Source organism: Sinocyclocheilus anshuiensis, unplaced genomic scaffold (assembly GCF_001515605.1).
Source record: "Sinocyclocheilus anshuiensis isolate Anshui unplaced genomic scaffold, SAMN03320099.WGS_v1.1 scaffold1170, whole genome shotgun sequence".
Lineage (NCBI taxonomy): Eukaryota > Metazoa > Chordata > Actinopteri > Cypriniformes > Cyprinidae > Sinocyclocheilus > Sinocyclocheilus anshuiensis.
This window is the reverse complement of record NW_015538055.1, coordinates 406,389-418,313: the sequence shown is the minus strand read 5'-3', so window position 1 is coordinate 418,313 and position 11,925 is coordinate 406,389.

Sequence of the window (11,925 nt, the reverse complement as noted above, 5' to 3'; positions counted from 1 at the left end):
TATTTATTTATTTTTTTCACAAGAAAATACTATTTTAGTCATTCTACTTCAAAATGTCATGTTTAATTCAATGTGTTGCTTGCCTTTTCTTGATTAATTATTAATTACTCTTTATTAATTATTCATTTTTAACGTAATTATTTGTAAGGGCACCAATGATTTGAGTGATAACCAGTGTAACGCTGCTGTTCTGTTATAAAAATACGCCATGTGTAGAGGACCAAAACGATTGTAACTGTTGTATAATTATGTATAGAGTGTCCTTGATTGAATGGGCTGAAAATTTTTTATTATTGGGTATGTAGTAGCTATATCACTTGGTGTAAATTATACCTATACGATTTCAGTAAAGTTATTTGACAGATAAAACATGCAATTTTCAGAAAAATAAGACTGCAGGTTAGATTTAGGCTTTCAGCTATTTATGAGGCTCTGGAGTGCAGCTCTTATTGTTTTTCACAGTACTGGCTGAAACAGAATGGAAAGGTCAGAGAGGTACTGTAAGCCCTGTGTATGCATAACACACACAGTCAGTAGCTATTTCTCAATGCTAATTCAGGACTCACTCTGAAAAGCAATTTCTTGACTGAAGAACTCTTACAATCTTTTTTCCCTAATTGACCCACTTAAAGCTGGCAAATGATTTTCATTTGGAAATTTCCACTTCAAGAGTTCTATAATTAGCATTCCTTATAGACCTAATAAAAAAATGTAAGTGCTAATTGCACTCCTGTTTCCCAGCTCTCACAGTTAGTCTCAGACCATGAACCCTTGATGCGAAAACACCCTCTGGCGTGAGCAGTGAGCACATTTGAGAAGAAATTCAAACACTCCATTCATGCGTCTCTTTGTCAATAATTCAAATCATACTCTGTTTTGCACAGGAAAAATATTCACTGGTCAAATTAGTAATTCAGGTAAATTATGTATTCTCAAAGGATATTATTTAACATCAAGGACTATGTAGAAACAGAACAGCAAGAATTTCCAGAGCACATTTTAACCATTGATCAACTCTATTGATACTTGTTCTCAGTTTATCAGCTATAAATAAGTAAACAATCACCATCCATGCTTTTAAATTAAATATATCCCTGATTTTTTTCTGCCATGACCTCTGACAAGATATAAGACAAGACTGGGGCAGTCATGGCCTAATGGTTATAGAGTCGGACTTGTAACCCGAAGGTTGCAGGTTTGAGTCTCAGTACAGGTAGGAGTTGTAGATGGGGGGAGTGAATGAACCTTCCACACCCATGACTGGCACTGAACCCCCAGTTGCTCCCTGTGTGCCGCAGCAAAAAAGGCTGCCCACTGTTCTGTGTGTGTGTGTGTGTGTGTGTGTGTGTGTGTGTGTGTGTGTGTGTGTGTGTGTGTGTGTGTGTGTGTGTGTGTGTTCAAAATTCACAGTATGGGATGCCACATGTCACTTTCAGCTATTAATATTATAATTGTATCATATTCAGTTGAGTTGTGTAAACTGGGGCAGCTCTTTCTGATTTCTGAGTGGCTTTTCAAAATAAATATTCAAGTTTTCCTCACAAACAGGTGCTTGTTAATGGCTTAGCTTTAATTTTTTGGCTCAGTATGTCAGATATGTCTGCAAATCCATTCTTTAATCTTCTAAAGGATCCAGTTCTTTTACAAATCCAGGGCTCTTTTTTTAACACAATCAAGGAAGTAAAAAGGGCAGTGTATGCTAATCTGCAATGCAAGTTTTCCAGATAAAAGGCAGTTCTAGCTCACTATTCTTAGACACATTTTGAAGGACCCCTTCATTATGATATAAACAACTCAGCTTGAGAGAGGATGAGTGAATACTTCAATTTTGAAAGCACTTTATTACTTAAAGCTGCAGTGTGTAATTTCTGAGACACCAGATGAAAATTATGTTTTCAAATAGGTTTCCTGAAGACTCCTGAAATATCTCATTATCCCTGTCTGGGACAGGAGAAAGCATTATTAATATTCATTTTGAATTGAATTAAGAATGCTTTTTAAACTCCAGTTCAATTCCTGAACTTGAATGTATGGAAGTAGAATTAAAATAAATTGAAAATCAAATCATTCATATCTAGAAAGTTTGTCCCGATAAACTGGATGGATGGATGGATAAAACAATGGATAGAATGACAGATAGAATGATACACAGATAGAATGGTACAAAGGTAGATCGATGGATGGATAAAATGATAGATAGAATGATATAGACAGACGGACGGACAGACTTATTTTTATTTCATGTCTAGTCAAAACAGTAGAGATCACATTTTAAATGCTATCATAATGCAGTGCATATGGGAATGGTTTTAAATCCTGCTTATTGTGTGCATTTTTGCTTCATCATGTAATTACAGTTTGCTGTCATGAGCAGGACTAAAGTTATTGGTTTCTCCACCGGAGTCATTTTTAAAAGCATTCACTGAGGCCATCCAAATCTAGTGCTGCATGCTAGGGCTTTCATCATCTATCAAATGCTTCAAAATGCTTCTAATTCAGCCAGCATCAGACCTACATTACCACTGCAAAGCATCCATCTCTGTTTGGTACACGTTATATAGCAATGGCTGCATTTGCAGAAAAACAGACTGGTATGCTAAAACATTAACATACTATCATTTCATTCCTGATCATTGCCTCATAAATACATACTACGGTAGCACAGTAAAGCAGCATGGATGAAATTGCTTTGGTGCTTACTAGAAATCAAGGAATAGTGCACAATGTACTTGCAAGGGCATGTGACTGATTACATTAACTGACATTAATCTTCTGAAAAGAAATCTATTCCCATAGATATAAAAGATGAAGCTAGATTCTTGTTCCGGCTTGTGATTGATATTCTGTATTATTTTGTGAAATGAATCTAAGATGCGTTCTACTCAAGTTCAAGTTCAAGTTTATTTCTAGAGCACATTTAAGCACGAAACAAGGCCGACCAAAGTGCTGCACAACATACAATAATATATAACAAGGAGAAAATCAGTAAACAAATAAAAACAATTGAAAATCCATACAACAACAAAAGCAGATTAAAACAATTCAAAGGCACATATTACTACATGTTAAAAGCCAGAGAGAAAAGATGTGTTTTAAGATATGACTTGAACTCAGATAAAGTGGAAGCCATTCTGATGTGAACTGGTAAGTTGTTCCAGAGGGTGGGACCAGCCACTTCAAAGGCTCTAGATCCTCTGGTTTTTAAGCGGGTTCTAGGGGTCTGAAGGAGAAATTTGCCCTCTGATCTTAGTCCCCTCTTCGAGGAGTAGGGGTGGAGTAAATCAGATAAATAAGACGGAGCTTGATTGTTAAGTGATTTATAGACAAGTAGCAATATTTTAAACTCAATTCGATAGTGAACTGGCAGCCAATGCAATGATCGCAAGAGGGGAGTGGCATGATCAAACTTTTTACACCACTTCAAGAATCTAGCTGCTGCATTTTGAACTACTTGTAGCCGAGAGATTTGGGACTTTGATATTCCGAAATAGAGGGCGTTGCAATAATCCAGCCGAGACGTAATAAAGGCATGGATAGCAACCTCTAGAGAGCTTTTTGAGAGAAATGACTTGATTTTAGAAAGGGAGCGAAGATGGAAGAAGCTAGAACCTACTACAGCACTAATTTGTTTATCAAATTTTAAGGAATTATCAAACAACACACCCAGATTTCGAACATGGTGCTCAAGTGCAATACAGGTTTCAAGTGCATTCAAACTGTCAGGGATGCATCAATATTAATACCAATACAAATAAGCTTACAATTATTTTCATATTATGGCAGATAACTGATAAATAGCCAATATTTAAAAAAATCAATTTTGCCTTAAAAAAAAAAATACAATCAATAATGAAATGCTGCAAATTAATTTAGGCATCAGACCATTATAATGTAAAATGGATATTCATTTTAGAAATTCCTTACGATTACATTTAACAGTCTCATTAAATTATAAGTGTTTTAAGTTAATTAATTTTATATGAGCATGCACAAATATGAAATAAAATATTCATCTGACATACACTGCCATTCAAAAGATAATTTCAATATTTTTGAATTAAATCTTTTATGTTCACCAAGTCTGCGTTTATTTGATCAAAAATATAGTAAAAACAGAAATATTGTGAAATATTATTTCAATTTAAAATAACTATTTTATATTTAAATATTTTTTTTAAATGTAATTTATTCATGTGGTGACAAAGCTGAACTTTTAGCCGCCATTACGCCAGTCTTCAGTATCACATGATCCTTAAGAAATCATTCTAATATGCTGATTTGGTGCTCAAGAAACATTTATTATTATTATCAATGTTGAAAACATTGTGAAACTTCATATTTTTGTGGAGACCATAATACTTCTTTTTTTTACAGAATTCTTTGATGAATAGAAAGTTCAAATGAACAGCATTTATTTGAAATAGAAATCTTTTGTAACAATGAAAATGTCATTACTGTCACATTTGATTAATTTAATATGTCCTTACTGAATAAAAATATTAACTGCTTCTAATGAAATCTTACTGACCTCAAACTTTTGAATGGTGGTGTATCCAGTACATATATATATATATATATAAAATAACTGAATATCAGAAGATAACCAATTCAGTACTCGATACATTGTGCATCGCTAATTCTATCCACATCACGTCAACTACACTCTTAAAAATAAAGGTGCTTCAAAGGGTTCTTCATAGCGATGCCGTAGAAGAACCATTTTTGGCTCCACAAAGAACCATTCAGTCAAAGGTTCTTTAAAGAACCATCTCTTTCTTACCTTTTTATAATCTGAAGAACCTTCTTTTACCACAAAGAACCTTTTGTGAATCAGAAAGGTTCTTTAGATGTTAAAGGTTCTTTATGGAACCATTTAGACAAAAAGGTTCTTCTATGGCATCGCTGTGAAGAACCTTTATTTTGAAGAGTGTAAAAGAGAAAATGTCTCAGGTTACTTATGTAACCATGGTTCCCTGAGTAGGGAACGAGACACTGCGTCCTCTAGGGGTCGCTATGGGGAACGCCTCGTCGTGACGCGTGTCTGAAGCATACATTGAAAAAACACCAACAACACGTTGGCCGGCGACAGCCCATGACATCACTACCAGTGCGATTATAGTATAAATAGGCGCCGGGAGAACATATCATTCTCTTCTTCGTCTTCACTGACCGGTTTGTTTGAAGCGTGCATTTCCGTGGTAAGAGCGATCTATATTCCTATCATTATGGCGAGCACTAGCAAAGCGTTTAGAAGGTGTGTGCATCCGCGTTGTCGTTATTTGACACCTGATGACACACACGATCTCTGCGTTGTTTGTTTGGGCGAAGAGCACGCACGCGATGTCCTTTAAGAAAGATAACGCTCAAAACTCACCATACGCAGAGCAGGAGGATTGGGAAGGCTCAGCCTCAGCTTCTTCGCCGTCCTCAGACATCTCCTGCTCTTACTGGGCCGAACCCAGCAGAGCACCGGCCCCCGCATTAAACGATGTTAAAGAAATAACATCATCCTCCAGCAGCTTACTCTCGTCCACAGCCGACGAGCGCGAGAAGGAAAACCCCTTTTTAAACTCATCAGCCTGATCCACCTGCGATCCCCATGAGCCCATCTCTAAACGCTTTGCTAGTGCTCGCCATAATGATAGGAATATAGATCGCTCTTACCACGGAAATGCACGCTTCATACAAAACGGTCAGTGAAGACGAAGAAGAGAATGACATGTTCCCCCGGCGCCTATTTATACTATAATCGCACCGGTAGTGATGTCATGGGCTGTCGCCGGCCAACGTGTTGTTGGTGTTTTTTCAATGTATGCTTCAGACACGGGTCACGACGAGGCGTTCCCCATAGCGACCCCTAGAGGACGCAGTTCGAAGTTCCCTTGAAAGGGAACAGCTGCTTTATATAAACTCCAGAAAAGTTATGTCCTTGACAACATGGACATGGTTTCACACTGTGCTTAAAACCCCTAAATAAAACATCATTCTGACACATCTTATCAGCTTGAGGATATCTTCCAGCCTGACTGCAACTGAGAGCCCGGTCTCAGCTCTCCTGGAGACAACAGTAAATGACACAGTAAATGAGTTTGGATGACACTGAGTGACAGTGTCATCTCCTGAGAAGTGCTCTGTGGTTTCTCCACTGCAGACCTGTAAATACATTCCGTGCCTTCTCCTCCTCCTTTCTGTCAGATAGGCGAGACACCTGTTATGGAGAGGTCATTAATGACCAAACTGCCGGCCCCCAAATCCCTCTTCAATTGTCACTCCGAATCCAATTTCGCCAATATTCACTGGAAGCTGGGCAAACACTGCTGGATCCCCTGTCCATCAAAATCAGCTGGTGTTTGTTGACTCTGTAACATAACAGAAGAGCAGATTCTATTTACATACATACTGTATATGCATACATAATATGATCCAGTCCCATCTTACCTGTGACCCTGCATATATATATAACTTATTTTTTATAGTATTTTCAATCTTTTTTCAATCTTTTATCTTATCTGTGCAAATTAAACAAAATCCTGTCGAAGGCACAATTTACATTGACAATATTCACAAACAACGTATGCAAAAATAACCCGTAACACCATAAACTTGCTTTCTGACATCAAATATAAAATCTGTATATATCAGTAGTGTGAGAGGATTTGAAAAACAAAACAAGACAAAAAGCAATAACACTCTCGTCTCCTCAGAGAAACATGAATTATTTACACCCCCCTTGTCAACTAACTGTTGGTTCGTTCTGTCAGGAAAAATACAATAACAGCCACAGCCAAGGAAAACTGTTCACTTGAGGGACACAAGGCAGAGATCATGTACTTTAACTTTGTATATTAAAAACATTTTATTCCACTAAAGATAATTCAGTGCAATAGAGCAATATTTCTTTAATTATACATTGTGCTACTGTGTTCATTCATTCATTCATTTATACTGAGAAAGTATCAAAGTTCTCTTTATTTTTTAATTCTTAAATTATTATACTTTCTTACACAAAAGCTTTCAAACGTTTGGGCTTGGTAAGCTTTTTTTTTCAATGTAAAAGTCTTTACTGTCAACTTTGATCAATTTGATGCAGCCTGGCTGAATAAAAGTATAAATTAATTTATGTAAAAAACAATGCGCACAATAATATATGATAATAATGCTATAATATTCTGTCTAAATTAAAACACTAAAATTAAATCAAACATTTTAAATGCTACACATGAATTTAGGTATTACAACATTATAATGCATAATACAGCATTAAAAATTATTTGTTAGATTTGCTAAAGATTACATTTAATAGTGTTAAATAGTAAGGATTTTTAAAGACTACCTTTGACATAATCTAACGCTCACTTAAGTTAATCTAAATGTAAACGGGAATGAGCATGCACAATTAAATATGCAACACCAACAGACATTGTTCAATTAAATTACTTTTTAATTATTTTTAAAAATCCAATATCAGCCAAAAATCAATAACTTATAGTGATATAACAGCCATATTTTAAAATATACAAACTGTGTAGTTAACAAAGGTCTGGCAAAAGGCAGAGAGCTTTTCTAGAAAAAAAAGTTAAACAAGACAGAATAATCTAACAAGAACATTCAAGGACTAACAAGATTTTGCAGCAGCCTTTCAAACAAGATCTATCAAAGGTGCAGGGTCTGAATCTTTGAAATAAGGACCTCAGGAAAAAAAAAAAGATAAGGAAAGCTTTGAAACTTCAAATACAGCAAAACCTATAGGCTACAATACATCTAAAGAGGTGCTATACATGCACTATAAAGGCATGAAGTGCCACCCGACAAAAAGCCACAATAGCACAGAATTATTTATAATGCACACTTCTGAATTGGATATGCCTGAATAACTAGAAGAATGAATGGTGAAAGCCACTTACTCTGCACCGTTTGCATCTTTTGTGAAGAGGCTGGGGCGCAGAGGCTGTAGCTCTTGGTCAGATGCACAGTGTCAGATGTAGGCAGTGAGAAAGGCAGAAGAGAAAATGCATCTAATATCGCGTGGATGACAGCAGGACAGAGGAGAGAACGGTCGAAGTTGCATCTCCAAATGATCAAGGCTCTGTTGATTTGCACTTTAAAATGAGTAGCTGTAAATGACATGGACTTAAAGATGGAAGAAAGCAAATGAAGAAAGCAAAAACGCAGCAAAAAGAGGCTGGAGTGGCTCTTTTCCTCCTGTTCCTCCTGATTCACTTTGATTTTGATAAACAAGCCCCAGCAAACTGTATAGCTGGAACAGTACAGCATGTGCACTTTTGCTGTAGGGCTCTCTATTTGTAGCTCTAGTTTGATCATATCTGCAGGAGAGCAGAACACCACAAGGTCTTTAAGGTGGAATTCTGAAGGGGTTTGACAGCATCGTGCCAACTTGTAACCCTGAATCTTATTATAACACGGTTCAGCCTTGCAAGGACATGGAGGTGTCAGTGTACAGGAAGCACTTGACAGTATCATGGTGTTTGTGTGGTGAACGCTCTGTTGAACGTCGCTGTGTAAACAGGTATGAGAGACACTGCACACAATAATATTTCCCTTTAAGAGTGAATTGATGACATAAGGTAAAGCAGGAAGATTCATTAGAATATGCGTTGTAGAACGACTCATTCGTTGTAGTTTTTGAAAAGTGATTTCAGTTAAATAAAATATCTCCTTTTGAAGTGGACTTTGAACTTTGTAGCTTTGCAGATCTTTTTTATTCTCAAACAACAACATTACAGATTAACTAAAGTTGAAAAAATGAAAAAGCATAATAGGACCCCTTTAAGATAGAAAAATCGAAATAATCAAGACCACCATTTTTATATTAATTAACTACCCACAGATTTTCTAATATAATGCACACGGTTTTTCCACAAAAAATTTAACATGATCAATTTGTCAAAATGATTAATTTGATCAATGTCATGGCAACTCTTCAAGGCAAACAATTCACATTTTTGTAAATTCAAGCAAAGACCCGAGGCACTGGAAAAAATGTCAATAATTTTGATAGCCGACTGAATTTGACAAGCATTTAAAAAAAAAAGAGCCGTGTCATCGGCCAACTGACTTATCAGGACACTTCTCCAATATCTCTTTGGATTTGAGACTTTAATCTTTGCAACTTTACAGACCTTCTTTATTCACCAAGAGCTTGTAACACTCCAAAGAGAAAGGAAAAATTGAAATCGCATCATATGACCCCTTTAACTGAACTATTGCCACCCACAAAAGAGTTTTCTTGGCATTGCAGAAATAGCGCCCAAACCCAAAGCATTCTAAGCAATAAAAAATAAAAGGTTGCTCGACGGTATCAAAGGCTTTAAAAAAATCTAAAAACAATATAAAACTAGGAACAGGTCGAGAATCTCAGGAACAGAAAAAAAGGAACAGGACGAGAATCTCAGAGAACTGCTTATAGAATTCAGCAGTAATTCCATCACTACCTGGTGATTTATTACATTTCAGATGCTCAGCAATAGTAATTGGGGAATCACATAATATTTGGTCTTTTGACTAATTATATTTACATTCTCTAAACGCTTAGAAAAAAGTTGACATATTAAGCTCACTAAATTTAGGTGTATAAATTAGAGTAATAATTATAACAAAATCTAGAAATTGTATCAAAGTTATCTGTAATAGATCCATTAATATTCATTTTGGAAATTGAATTAAATTTAGCCCAAGACTTTTCAAGTTTGAAAAAATAAGCAGACATCTGCTCTCCATGCTCTAACCATTTTGTCTCGATCGAATAAAGGCTCCCTGTGCTGGCGTTCTGTACATATCATCAAGCTTATTTTGTAGTTCTGTTAGGCGCACTCTCTGCTCATCCAATAAATTGTCAGTAGGAATACTGGATAATGATAAATTCTCTTCAACAGTTTTCTCTTCCATGAGACGCTGTGATTTAGCTATTGTACTACAACATTTTCTCAGATATTTTCCGATTTCAAATTTTAATAGTGGCTGAAGTTTACAGTCTGCTCGTCACCCCACGGAAGAGAGGGGCGGGGTCAGCAGAGCTCATTAGCATTTAAAGCAACACGGACTACATCGGCCTGCTGGAAAAAAGCTGATTTAGACATGGTAAAAAGGGTGTTTTTTACACTACAATTGGGAAATTTTAACCAAAGTATGTTATAGACTTTTCATCAAGACCCTATTTTCACGATTCGACCCTAATTTCACGATTCAATTCGATTCTCATTCACAAGCTTGCGAGTCTATTCGGTTCGATTCAATGTCGATTATTTTGGATATACTGTATATCAGGTACAGTACATGCCAAATTTTCTCAAGGAAAAAAAATCTCAGAGTCAGTTTGTACTACATTACTATAATATTGAAGGTTAAAATCGACTGATTTGTTAAAATTACACTTAATGACATTTTTAAAATAATAAAGTTACAATTACATAATATTTCTATTTCAATTAATTTGTTTGAAATATAAACATAATGGTGGCTGTCATAACTTGATGGATTTATTCAAACATAAATTAAACACTGAAGAACAGTAAAATGTATAATGAATATGTTATATGGTGCATATATTTAGCAAAATGCCCATCTCTACAGTTTATTTTTCTATCTGACTAATGAGTTTATGGTCACCAAATATGTTTTTCTGAGGTAAACGTGACCTTACATGACATTGTTTGTTTACAAGCCATTATATTGACATCTTTGTGTGGCTGAAACACAGATTGAGCGATTACATGAGACAGGATACGGATTGTAAAGTTATACTCTTTATTTTAACTTACCTTCGGATGTTTAGTCATATTTATTTTGTGCTGAAACTGGTATTAATGTGGAGGAGATGGGCAGGGTCAGCAGAGCTCATTAGCATTTAAAGCAACATGGACTAGATCGGCGTGCTGAAAACAGAGCTGATTTAGACAGGGTAAAAATTGTGTTTTTTACACTACCATTGAGAAATTTTAACCAAAGTATGTTATAGACTTTTCATTAAGACCCTAAAGAATCATATAAACTTGTGGAAAATGGGCATCCGATGACCCCTTTAATCATTTGACAGCACTAATTATAATATACAATATCCCTTTGTTTGACCACACAGAGTGGGAAGTGTTTTGTTAGTTCCGGAGTCATTTTTTCTGGCTTCATTAAAATGGGAAACCGTGAGCCAAGAAATTACTGAATGAATTATTGTCATTTGTGTAAATATTTGTCTAATATTAATATGCAAAACAGGTTGTTTATTGTGCCGTTGTTTTCAATTTTCATTGATTTTTCTCTGTGTGAGTGGGCATCATTCGTTTTAGCTTTTATTCTTAGATCACAAACATGTTCTCTATGGACAGTCTCATGTTTGTGAGAAATCGAGAACAGACTCAGAGATTCATTAAATTTGGACTAATTGCACAAATATTAGGCTATCTGTCAAACAGTAAAGTCAGAATCAAAATATATTTCAGTTTGTATTGTAGCCCTATATGTGTCACACTGAGTGTTGACAGTGTAACTGAGTTTGATAGTGTTTTCAATTCATTACTAGCACATTGGTCTATAATATGAGCAAATACTTCCCTCTTGTGGGCAATGGGGTAATGTTTTGGTTGCTATCTATCTATCTGTCTGTCTGTCTGTCTGTCTATCTAGTTATTTATTAGGTATTTTGAAACTATCTTCCAGTATTCTGTTCAGTATTCATGGGGTGCATAACGTCCTTTTTTGACCATAAAGCAATTATCAATAACATTTAATTGATTATTAAAATGTAATAATTTTAAAAATATATTATAATAAGTTAATTTCACACTTTTGGGGGCCCAATAAAAATGATCTTTAAGTATGTACTAAAATACAATGATATTTATTAATTTAGTTAGTTAGTTAATCTGTCATTCATTTACTTAAATATTTAGTTAGTTAATTACTTATGTATTT